This window comes from Hemitrygon akajei, chromosome 10, assembly GCF_048418815.1.
Source record: "Hemitrygon akajei chromosome 10, sHemAka1.3, whole genome shotgun sequence".
Classification (NCBI taxonomy): domain Eukaryota; kingdom Metazoa; phylum Chordata; class Chondrichthyes; order Myliobatiformes; family Dasyatidae; genus Hemitrygon; species Hemitrygon akajei.
In genome coordinates this window covers 174310076-174322262 of record NC_133133.1, presented here as the reverse complement: position 1 = coordinate 174322262, position 12187 = coordinate 174310076, and the positions used below count along the sequence as shown (strand labels likewise).

General features: G+C 46.5%; 1 protein-coding gene and 1 long non-coding RNA gene across 5 annotated transcripts in view; one reads left to right on the top strand and one right to left on the bottom strand.

Moving 5' to 3' along the window:
- Positions 1 to 2613: 2613 nt before the first annotated feature.
- Positions 2614 to 7967, bottom strand: LOC140734988 (uncharacterized). Its single transcript, XR_012100654.1, has 3 exons — positions 7783 to 7967; positions 4095 to 4234; positions 2614 to 2696 (listed from the first exon to the last, which is right to left on the bottom strand). It is a non-coding gene; the product is annotated as an uncharacterized lncRNA (long non-coding RNA).
- A 153-nt stretch (positions 7968 to 8120) lies between these two features.
- The window catches only part of LOC140734986 (serine/threonine-protein kinase 38-like), a 76287-nt gene continuing 72220 nt past the window's right edge, over positions 8121 to 12187 (top strand). For 3 of the 4 annotated variants that reach the window (XM_073059772.1, XM_073059775.1, XM_073059770.1), the window contains exon 1: positions 8287 to 8548. The gene's annotated coding sequence lies outside the window, so the exon portion shown is untranslated. Of the gene's footprint in view, positions 8130 to 8286; positions 8549 to 12187 lie in introns of those variants that run through there. The other variant, XM_073059773.1, reaches the window with a different exon arrangement.

Sequence of the window (12187 nt, the reverse complement as noted above, 5' to 3'; positions counted from 1 at the left end):
GAAGGGAATTGTATGAGAGATGCAAAGCATACTAGTAGCTTGGGAATATGGGTGAGATAGTACAAGAAAGTTTTGGTGTAAGATTTCACTCCCAGAGTACTGTGACACAGCATGAGTTGCTGTGTTTACAAGTGCTAATCGAAGCTGCATACTTGATTAGTAAGGGCATCAAAGGTTACAGGGAGGAGGCAGGAGAATGGGTTTGAGAAGGAAAATAATTCAGCCTTGATCAAGTGGCAGAACATACTTAATGAGCTAAATGGCCTAATTCTGGTTTTATGTCTTAACATCTTGTGGGTAATTCACTATCCTAACCCCTCAAATCATGCCCACCGTCCTTAATGCAGATCTGAAGTGTGTTGGGGAAACTTCTTCCCCATGTCTATACTATTGAGCCAGCTAAGAATCACCTCTCAATCTGCCAAGCTCTAAAACACTGTGACCTCAGCTTCTCAGTCTCTGTCCTTATGTTTCATCTCTCCAGTCTGACACTGACACACAAGGACATTCATCCCCATCCAGGCCATGCTCTTTTCTCTTCTTGCTGCTGTCATCAGGAAGGTACAGGAAACCTCAGCTCCACACCACCATGTTCAGGAACGGTTATTACCACTCAATTATCAGGCTCTTGAACCAGAGGCGATAACTTCACTCAATCCAGCACTGTAACGTTCCCACAGCCTATGGACTCATTTTCAAGGGCTCTTCATTTCATGTTCTTAATATTTATGGCTTATTTATTATTATTTTTCTTTTTGTATTTGCACAGTTTGTTGTCTTTTTAACGTGTTGTTCATTTTGTGTGCTGTCTTTCATTGATTCTATTGTATTTCTTTGTATTTACCCTGAATGCCTGCAAGAAAATGAATTGCAGAGTTGTATATGGTGATATATCTGTACTTTGGTAATTTTGAACTTTACAGCAAGTATATCATTTAGGAAATGAGACTCAAATTAAAACAGAACATAGAACAGTACAGGCCCTTCGGCCCACAGTGTTGTAAGAAATTTATAACCTATTCTAAGATCAATCTAACCACTCCCTCCCACACAGCCCATAGCCCCTATTTTTCTAACATCCATGTGCCTACGTTAAAGTCTTTTAAAGGTCTCTAATGTGTCTGCCTCTTCCACCAACCATTCTCTATAAAAAAAAAACAAACCTTCCTCTGACATCCTCCCTAAACTTTTCTCCAATCACATTCAAATTATTACTCCTTATATTAGTCATATATACCCTGGGAAATTGTCCACTCTATCTATGCTTTATCATCTTGTGAACCTTATCAAATCACCTCTCATCTTCTTTCACTCCAAAGAGAAAGTCCTAGCACGCTCAATCTATCCTTACAAGACATATTCTCCAATCCAGGCAGCATCCTGGTAAATCTTCTCTGCACCTCTAAAGCTTCTACATCCTTCATATAAATTTATGAATCACTTTAGTTTTGGAAGATGGTAACCAAGCATCGTGGGCAGCCTGTCAACACTCTGGGACGTAGATCGTCAAGTGCTTGCGATTTGCCATGTTTCAGGCTTATTACCTTCTCAAGTAGGAATTACAAATTTTCATTCCATCATTTCCCACTAACTCGACAGGTGATAGATAAAGACCAGTTGAGGGAGAAGGTGGGTGGATGAGGGAGGGTGATGAATTGAGAAGCTGGGAGATGATAGATGGAAGAGATGAAGGACTAGAAGATGAAACCTGATAGAAAAGGATAGTGAACCATGGGAGAACGGGAAGAAGGAGGGACACCGGATTCTGATAATGGGCAGGTGAGTAAAAGAAAGGGTTGAGAGGATCACCAGAATAGGGAATGGAAAAATAAGGCAAGAGTTACCAGAAGTTAGAGAAATCAGTGTTCATGCCATCAGTTTAGAGGCTACCCATACAGAATTTGAGGTGTTGCTCCTCCAACCTGAGAGTGACTTCATCAGGGCAGTGGAGGAGGCTATGGACTGACATATTGGAATGGAAAGTTGAATTGAAATGGATGGCTACCAGAGATCCTACTTTTATCAGCAGATAGAACGAAAGTGCTCGATGAAGCGGTCCCCCAGTCTATGTCAGGTCTCAACGATGTAGAGGAGGCTGTACCAGGAGCACTGAGAATAATGAGATTTGAGATTCTGTAATTCTCAGAGTCATGGGTATGTGAATGAGTGTCTTGTACATTGTGGTTACAATGGCGAAAACCAGGCACTCAATCTAACCTAACCACGTTGGTGTTTATCCTCCAAGCATGCAAATTGTTCTAATCACCCCCGCGTCCTTTCCTTTCCCAGCCAAACTTATCTCGAAAGCCAACACAGTTCCTGCTGCACCTAAAATGCCGGAAATGAGTTGCAATTCTCTAATGACCCGTCACTCAGCACATTTCACGTGATGTCGCCATGTTGCTTGTCAGTGGACTGGGATGGTTAAGTCACTTAATTGGGCACATGCTCTCAGCTTGAATTAAGGCATGCATGAAGAATTCTCTCCTCCAGTGACTTCCTGCAGACCAATTAGCACAGCAAGTTGTTTACTTGTTAAAACGCTTTTGCATTTGTCTCGTCGTTGAAGGAGGTGATTCCAGGGCAGCAAAGGAGATTAAGTTCAAAAGTTCAAAGTACATTTATTATCAAAATACACATACAGCATGTCACCATTCACTGTATAACCCTGAGATTCCTTTTCTTGTGGGCATTCACTGTAAATACAGAGAAATACAATAGAATCAATGAAAAACCGAACACGTGACGAACAACCGATGTGCAAAAGACAACAAGCTGCAAATGCAAAAGAAAATACCCCAGGAGATTGCAAAAGTGCCAGATTGTTTAGTCAGTTCAGAAGAACATTTAAAAGGCAGTTGGATGGGTACATGGATAAGAAAGGCTTGGAGGGATATGGGCCAAATGCAGACAGATGGGACCGATTCAGATGAAAACCTTGGTTAGAGTGGAGCAGGTGGGCCGAGGGGTCTGTTTCTGTGCCATTTATTTTACAGAACTACAAAGGTTTTGTCGCTCACAAAATACAAACATAGGGGATTTACAAGACTTAACAGTTTCAAATTAAAATATGGTTACTACTGTCCATAAAACACTGAATTTTCTGGGGGGGGGGCACTATTACTGGAGATCCCCCACTCTACCCATCGTGACCACATGCTCCCTGTCTAAGGACACCCGAACACAAATGTCACCCCAGAAGAGGGGCAGACAGAACCCTTGAACGCCTGCAGTCTGAACCCGTGAATGACCATCTTGGCCGGGCCCAGGAACAAACCCAAAAGTGGATTCCTGAGCAACCTGCTCTCCCCCGCCTCCCCCTTTTTGTACTGGATATCAAGGAGTACGGAGCTGAACTGCATCTAAAACTTGAGGAGCAGCCCCTTCGGACACTCACACAGGGGCTGCAACCTATCGCACTCCTGATGGACAGGAGGACAGGGTGTTAGTGAACCAGCTCAAACATCCATTGCACAACACTGTCCTTTGTAACACCCTCCACCCCAGGTCTCCAGTGTTAAAGTTTATCGTTATCCAACCATACACACGGATACCACCAAATCAGACAAGGTGCACAACACAAAGTAGTATTATCGCCAGTAAATTAACGAATAATAAGGTGCATTTGCGACAGAAGTTAGAGAGTAAATAGTATAATGTTACTGCTGCTTCATACGTGATGAGACCTGGGTGCTGGCAGAGTTCAGTGGTCTTATGGCCTGGGGGAAGAAGCTGATCCCCATCCTAACAGTCCAGGGCAGCGCAACTCTACAACCAGAGTGCCTATTCCACACTGTATCTCTGAATAAAATGAAAATAAAAAATAAACAGCAGACCCTGCCATTGAAATGGCAAAGAATCTACACAGGAACCCTTCTGGGTATTGCCCAAGTGCATCACATGACAGGAATTAGCAGTAGGCCATTTATCCTATCGTCATGGTGACAGTTTAATTGGTGCCTGTCTAAGAGGCTCTAAAATGTCCCTAATGTATCTACCTCTACCACTGGCTCCAGCAGTACATTCCAGGCCCCATCACTCTGTGTGTAAGAAACCAAACCTCTGACATCTCCCCTAAACTTTCATCCTCTCACCTTAAATGGATGTCGTCTGAAACTGGCCACTGTCGTTGAGAGAGTTCAATATCCACTGCTGTCGGTAATGAGTTTGTACCTTTCCCCTGTGACTGCGTGCGTTTCCTCCGGGTGCTCCGGTTTCCTCCCACAGTCCAAAGCTGTATGGGTTAGGGTTAGTAAGTTGAGGGCATGCTACTTTGCATGGGCCTAGCACAATCCTCACTGACTGACACATTTCACTGTACATACAGGAAACAAATAAAGCTAACCTTTAAAAAAATAGTCTTTGAAACAGTCACTGCTTCCCTCTCCACAGATGCTGCCTGATTCACTGAGTGTTTCCAACATTGTCTGTCCCTACAGGCTCCGGAACGGATTCATACAGGAGAGACCTTTTCCCTTCTTTCCTGCGTTGCCCCCTACCCAGCCCACATCAAGACACAGTTTTCCAAAGGAGTTATTCCCTTAATGGAGAACGCCTGTGTGTGACTTTGTCTAATCTGGGGAGGCTGATGCACGGGCAACCAGCACACGGTCTTTGACAGATCGGGGTCAGGGTCAGGGTCCAGTGGACTGGAATGCAAAGCGACTGAGGACCCTTGGAACTGTTTGAATCCACCCTCGTTTGTCACAGAGTGGTTGTGCTTCTTGAAAGAGGGTACATAACCAGCCCTACACCCAAAATGCTGGTGGAACGCAGCAGGCCAGGCAGCATCTATAGGGAGACATGCAGTCGATGTTTCGGGCCAAGACCCTTCATCAGGACTAACTGAAAGAAGAGGTAGCAAGAGATTTGAAAGTGGGAGGGGGAGGGGGAAATCCAAAATGATAGGAGATGACCAGAGGGGGAGGGATGAAGCTAAGAGCTGGAAAGGTGATTGGCAAAAGGGACACAGAGCTGGAGAAGGGAGAGGATCATGGGACGGGAGGCCTAGGGAGAAAGAAAGGGGAAGGGGAACACCAGAGGGAGATGGAGAACAGGCAAGGAGTGATTGTGAGAGGGGCAGAGAGAGAAAAAAGGGGGAAAATAGATAAATAAGGGATGGGGTAAGAAGGAGAGGAGGGGCATTAACAGAGACCTGACGCAGACTGGGAGACCGTTTCGCTGAACACCTACGCTCTGTCTGCTAGAGAAAGCAGGATCTCCCAGTGGTCACACTCTACTGTCAAGGTGAAGCCACACTCAGGTTGGAGGAACAACATCTTATATTCCATCTGGGTAGCCTCCAACCTGATGGCATGAACATTGATTTCTCTAACTTCTGTTAATGCCCCCCTCCTCTTCCTACCCCATCCCTTATTCATTTATCTATTTTCCCCTTTTTTCTCTCTCTGTCTCTCTCACATTCACTCCTTGCTTGCTCTCCATCTCCCTTTGGTGCTCCCCTCCCTCTTTCTTTCTCCCGAGGCCTCCCATCCCACGATCCTTTCCCTTCTCCAGCTCTGTGTCCCTTTTGCCAATCACCTTTCCAGCTCTTAGCTTCATCCCTCCCCCTCTGGTCTTCTATCATTTTGGATCTCCCTCTCCCCCTCCCACTTTCAAATCTCTTACTATCTTTTCTTTCAGTTAGTCCTGACAAAGGGTCTCGGCCCGAAACATCGACTGTCCTTCTTCCTATAGAAGCTGCCCGGCCTGCTGCGTTCCACCTGCATTTTGTGTGTTTTGCTTGAATTTACAGCATCTGCAGATTTCCTCGTGTTTACATAACCAGCAGGAGTTTTTGAAGGACGTTGGAGAAAATGTCACATGCTTGGGATGATAGATTAAGATGAGATGGGATGTTATGTTGAAGTAGTATAAAATGTTGCTGAGGAAATTTTGGAGGATTGTGTGCAGTTCTGGTCACCTACATACAGGAAAGATAGCAGTAAGATTGAAAGAGTGCAGAGAAAATTTACAAGAATGTTGCCAGGACTGTGGACCTGAGTTATAGGGAAAGGTTGAATAGGTTAGGACGTTATTCCCTGGAGTGTAGAAGAATGAGAGGAGATTTGTTAGAGGTTTACAAAATTCTGAAGGGCATAGATAGGGTAAATGCAAGCAGGCTTCTTCCGCTGAGGTTGGGTGGAACTACAACCAGAGGTCGTGGGTTAAGGGTAAAAGGTGAAAGGTTTAAGGGAAATTTCTTCACTCGGAGGGTGGGAGAGTGTGGAATGAGCTGCCAGCGGAAGTGGTGGATTTCAATGTTAAAGAGAAATTTGAATAGGTTTATGGATGGGAGAGGTATGGAGGGTTATGGTCTGGATTGATTTGACTAGGCAGGTTAACAGTTTGATACAGACTAGATGGGCCAAAAATGTTCCAGGTTCCAGCACATGCCATCTTTTCTGTCTCTAACCTAAATGTGGAGCATGTTTTCCAAAGTGACAGGCACAGTGGCGAGGAGGCAAATGCAATGTCAGCATCCATACTGAGAGGACCAGAATATAAAAACAAGAATGTAACAGTGATTCTTCACAAGGCATTGGTCAGACCACACTTGTGAGCAATTCTGGGCCCCTTATATACCAAAGAATAGAGCATGTTGACATTGAAGCCTGTCCAGTGGAGGTTCATGGGAATGATTCCAAAAATGAAAGAGTTAACACGCGGTGAGCGTTTGAAGGCTTTAGGCCTGTACTCGCTGGAGTTCAGAAGAATAAGGGGGGAAGCTCATTGAAACCTATCGAATATTGAAAGATCTAGATAGAATGGATGTGGAAAGGATGTTTCCCATATAAGGGAAATCTAGGACCAGAGGACAATAGAGGGAGGTCCCTTTAGAATTGAGATCAGGAGGAATATTTAAAGTGGAGGTTGATAGGTTCTTGATTGGTCAGAGTGTCAAAGGTTACAGGGAGAAAGCAGGAGAATGGGGCTGAAAGGGAAAATAAACCACCCATGATATAATGGTGGAGCAGACTCAATGGGCCAAATGGTCTAATTCTGCTTCTATCTTGTGGTGTCTGGCATAAGAAATTCCTCCTCACATCTGTTCTAAAGGTACACTCTTTTATTGTGAGGCAGCGCTTTTTGGTCCTGGGGAAATAAATCAGCCATGATTGAATGGCGCAACAGACTAAATGCACTAAATGGGCTAATTCTGCGTCTGGGTGGAACAGTGCCCCACTGATAATTCAGTACGTTGTTCTCTGCCAATGACTAGCCACAAACAGTCATCTACAAAATAAGACAAATCGCGCAAGTAATCAAATAAAATAAATAAATGAACTTAAAGTAATCTGCAGAATCTCTTGTTTTGTGGGAGTGGAAACCAGGAAATGTGTGTGTGGATCCCGGGAAGAGGGGAATCTTGGGGGGTGGGGAACAGAAGTTTCACAACGAGTGTTTGGGGAGAAAGGAGTACTTGGGTCAGAATGAAGCAAGGACATTGGCTGAATCTATACACTTGCTAGGTAATACAACGGGGATGGGAAAGAGAGAGAGAAAGGGAGGGGGAGAGAGACGGACGGGGAGAGAGGGGAAGGGAGGGAGTGAGGTAGGGAGGGAAAGAGCGAGAGGGAGAGAGGGCAGAGAGCGGGAGAGATGGAATGACGGAGAGCGAGAGGGGAGATTAGGGAAAGAGTGAATACAGGGGAGAGAGAGGGTGAGGTGAGTGAAAGAGTGAGGGACAGAGTAAGAGAGAGTGTGTGAGAGAGGGAGAGAAACATTGGGTCTTGGCACGAGATGTCAAATGTTTATTCATTTCCAGAGATGCTGCCTGACCTGCTGAGTTCCTCCAACATTTTGTGTGCGTTGTTCTGGATTTCCAGTATTTGCAGAGTTTCTCGTGTTTGTAGGCAGATATCACCTACGGTCTAAACCTGTAAGTCCCGCCTCCAAGTCATCTCTCCCACTCCTCATTGGTCAGGATGTCTCGGCGTCCGAGCTGCTGAGGATAAGCACCGCCCTCTCCGCTCCGATTAGCTGATTTGTTGCCAAGTCGGGTGGCCTCGGCGCCGATTGGTCGGACTGCTTGTTATCGGGACTCGGAGCAGAGGGCTGACCCGGAAGAAGCGTGAATCAAAGTGGGACTGATGCGGGGCGGGAGACGGCAACAGGGAATAGCCCAGGTAGTGCAGCTTCTACTGCGGCTGGGATCGGAGAGCACCCCGGTGGGCGGCGGCGGCTGGCCAGGCAGGGCGGGACAGCTCGTTGAGTTGTCAGAGCTGGGTTCGGTCGATTGGGGTGTGAGTTGTGTTGGGTTGAGTTCACGGGGCTTTAGTCGAGTTGGTTTGACGGGGATTGTTGAGTCGGGTTTACAGGAGGGGGGTTGAATTGGGTTGACAGGAAAGGGTGTTGAGTCGGGTTGATAGTAGGGGGTTGAGTTGGATTGTCAGAGGATTGGAGTGAGTTGTGATTTGGTGGTGCTTTTGCCCCACCTGATGGGCACCCTGTCGGGGTGAATCTGTTCCATCGAGAAGGGAGTTCTAAACAACGGGGAGCGACCAGCAAGTTCTCGGAAGGAGCGACCAGACAGAAGAGACAACAGGTGTGTGTGGGAGAGGTGGGGGCGGGGAGGAAAGGACGGCCTCATCCTCACCCAGGGCTAACGGGGAATACCAACATCACCTTCGAGCGGAGGGGCAGCCCCTACTGCTGGGGGGCGGGCAGAGTTTTGTAGCCTGTCCCGCTGGAGATGCTCGGTGCGTTCGAGCTGTTATTTATAGGGTGCCCAGAGATGCGGCGAGCACGGTCCTCTTGAGATGTTAAACCGAGACTCGTTTACTGCACCCTCGGGAGCTCCTGGCTCTTGGCAGAGTCTGTGTGATCGGTGTTCTTAATGTTCCCTCTCCTGAGATATCCCTATAAAACGATTCACAAAACACCCTCCAGACAGATTAGCTTCTGCCCACGCCGCCGCCGCCGCCTCCAGCCTGCAAGTCTCTCTTTTGTTAAACACTTGTTCGCGTGAATGCTTCGCCCAGTAAAACAATCCCAGTCTGGGTCCAGTTCTAATTCTTCAGAACTTGGCTCTATAACTGCCGTCTCGTTGTCGGCGGCTTTTTACCTGCTGCGTCTCTGCTCTGGACTAGCGCCAGTTCGAGTCTTATGAAATCTGCGGATAACATTTCTTTTGTGGCAGATGATGTTCAGATACTGTTGTAGAACAACCGTTCACTCGAAAAATTAGACTTAATTGTGTGTGATAGAGGGAGAGAGAGTGCGTGTGGGAGTGAGCGTGAGTGCGTGCGTGTGAGAGGGAGGGAGTGTGTTCGTGTGAACGGGAGAGAGAGTGTGTGCACGTGAGTGTGAGAGTGAGTGGGAGAGTGTGTGTGAGATAGAGGGAGAGAGTGCGTGTGAGAGGGAGGGAGTGAATGTGTTCGTGTGAACGGGAGAGAGAGTGTGTGCACGTGAGTGTGAGAGTGAGTGGGAGAGTGTGTGTGAGATAGAGGGAGAGAGTGCGTGTGAGAGGAAGGGAGTGAGTGTGTTCGTGTGAATGGGAGAGAGTGTGTGTGCACGTGAGTGGGAGAGTGTGTGAGAGAGAGAGAGAGAGTGTGTGTGTTTGTGTTTTACACAGAATGGCAGGTCCCAGAGGTGGCGGCGGAGGCCGATGTGATAACAAACATCAAGATGTACAGTGACGGAATGGGTGGGACAGGGACAAGATCTGTGCAGACGGCATTTCCTGTGCATCTCAAAGGTGTTATCATATCTGCCTCAACTGCATCTCTTCTGGAGGGACGGGGCAGATGGCATTAGTTTAAATTTTTGGCACTGACAATTCTGTGCTGTAGCCTTCCATGAATGAATTGGGATGGCAGTTTACAGCACAGGCGATCCGGGTTCAAATCCCACTGCTGTCTCTAAGCCTGTAGGTTCACACTGTGACTGTGGGGTTTCCTCTGGGTGCCCCGTTTTCCTCCCACATTCCAAAGACTTATGGGACAGGGTTTGTGAGTTGTGGACATGCTGTGTTGGCAGCAGAGGCGTTGGTGACACTTGTGGGCTGCCCCAGCACAATCCTCGGACTCTGTTGGTTGTTGACACATATAGATTTCACTGGATGTTTTGATGCATTTCTGGCAAATGAAGCAAATCTTATTTGAATATGTTGGGCATCTGGGATTAGGTTAAATTGGCATCGTTGCTGGCACGTACGAGGTGAGCCGTCGAGCCTGTTTCTGTGCTGTTTTCTTTCTCTTGTTCTTCTTAAGTTCATCACCCCTATGGGAGCTCGGGCCCCCAGCAGCAGCTTGCCAGAGCCCTCTGTCCTGGGCTACTCTTTCAAAGTGTAGCCCATCGAAGATCTTTGGAGCTTTTTTGGTGTTTCTGTAGCCCTGGGATTATACAGGATGGGTTGCGAGCCCCATGATCAACCCTCCTCCGGGCTTGGAATTGTGGTGGAGTGTTTCTGTGCTGCACCATTCCATATAGCTGGAATGCTCCGCCTCTGTGGAGTCCCTGGGGATGAGGGTATTTCAGATCTGTGAGGACTTCCTTACCTCACTGTCTACCTTGGCATAGTCCTTGCACCTTATGTCAGGAAATGTAGAGGAGAGAAAGAGCAGAGGAGCGGAGACAATTCAGCGGTGAACAATAACTTTAATTATAGACAACAAAATGCCAAGCCACAAGAGAGAACAGAAACGAAACACAACAGGTAACAAAGTCAGCTTTAGGCAGGGAGAGGGAAAACTCGGAGCAACTGGTTGCTGTCAGCTGGTTCAATGAGTGAACAAGGACAGTGGATGTGAAATGGGTTTAAATAGGCTGCAGGTGATGAGTCTGGAATGAGCGGCTGGTGAATCCTATCAGCTGGGTGGAGACTGGGAGGTGCCGGTATGTGCAGGCTGGGAGGTGTGAGTGGGAGCAGGAATGCTACCTTATCGTCTGCCGGCACTACACTTTCTCTGCAACTGCACCACTCTATTCTGTACTCTGCACTAGCATGATGTATTCATTACAAAGTGATCTGTCTGGAAAGCACACAATCAAAAGCTATTCACTGTATCTCAGTACATGTAACAATAATATACCAATTACCTTCAGTCCTGATGAAGTGTCTCAGCCAGAAATGATGACTGTTTATTCCCCCTCGTAGACACTGCCTGACCTGCTGAGTTCCTCCAGCACTCTGTGTGTGTTGCTCTGGATTTCCAGCATCTTCAGATCTCTTGTGTCAATCCAATTACCAAGCTATCCAGAATCAGATGAGACCATGAGGCATAGCTGCAGAATTACACCATTCAGCCCATCGAGTCTGTTCTACCATTCCATCATGACAGATTTATCACCCCTGTCAACCCCATTCTCCTGCTGCCTTGTAACCTTTGACACCCTGACTAATCAAGAACCTATCAACCTCTACTTTAAATATACCCAGTGACTCGGCCTCCACAGACATCTGTGGTGATAAATTCCACAGATTCACCACCCACTAGCTAAAGAAATTACTCCTCATTTTGGAGATAATGATCATAATTCTATCTCCTTTACAATAGCATTGGAGGGGGATAGGAACAGACAAGTTAGAATAATGTTTAATTGGAGTAAGGGGAATTATGAGGCTATCAGGCAGGAAATTGGAAGCTTAAGTTGGGAATAGATGTTCTCAGGGAAAGGTACAGAAGAAATGCAGCAAATGTTCTGAGGATATTTTTGTGCAGTTCTGCATAGGTACGTTCCAATGAGGCAGGGAAGTTATGGTAGAGTACAGGAACTGTGGTGTACAAAGACTGTAATAAATCTAGTCAAGAAGAAAAGAAAAGCTTACGAAAAGTTCAGAGAGCTAGGTAATATTAGATATCTAGAAGATGATAAGGTTAACAGGAAGGAGCTTGAAAAGGAAATTAGGAGAGCCAGAAGGGGCCATGAGAAGGCCTTGGCAGGCAGGATTAAGGAGAACCCCAAGGCATTCTACAAGTATGTGAAGAGCAAGCGGATAAAACATGGAAGAATAGGACCTATCAAGTGTGACAGTGGGAAAGTGTGTATGGAATCGGAGGAAATAGCAGAGGTACTTAATGAATACTTTACTTCAGTATTCACTATAGAAAAGGATCTTAGTGATTGTAGTGATGACTTGCAGCAGACTGAAAAGCTTGAGCATGTAGATATCAAGAAAGAGGGTGTGCTGGAGCTTTTGGAAAGCATCAAGTTGGATAAGTCACCGGGACTGGATGAGATG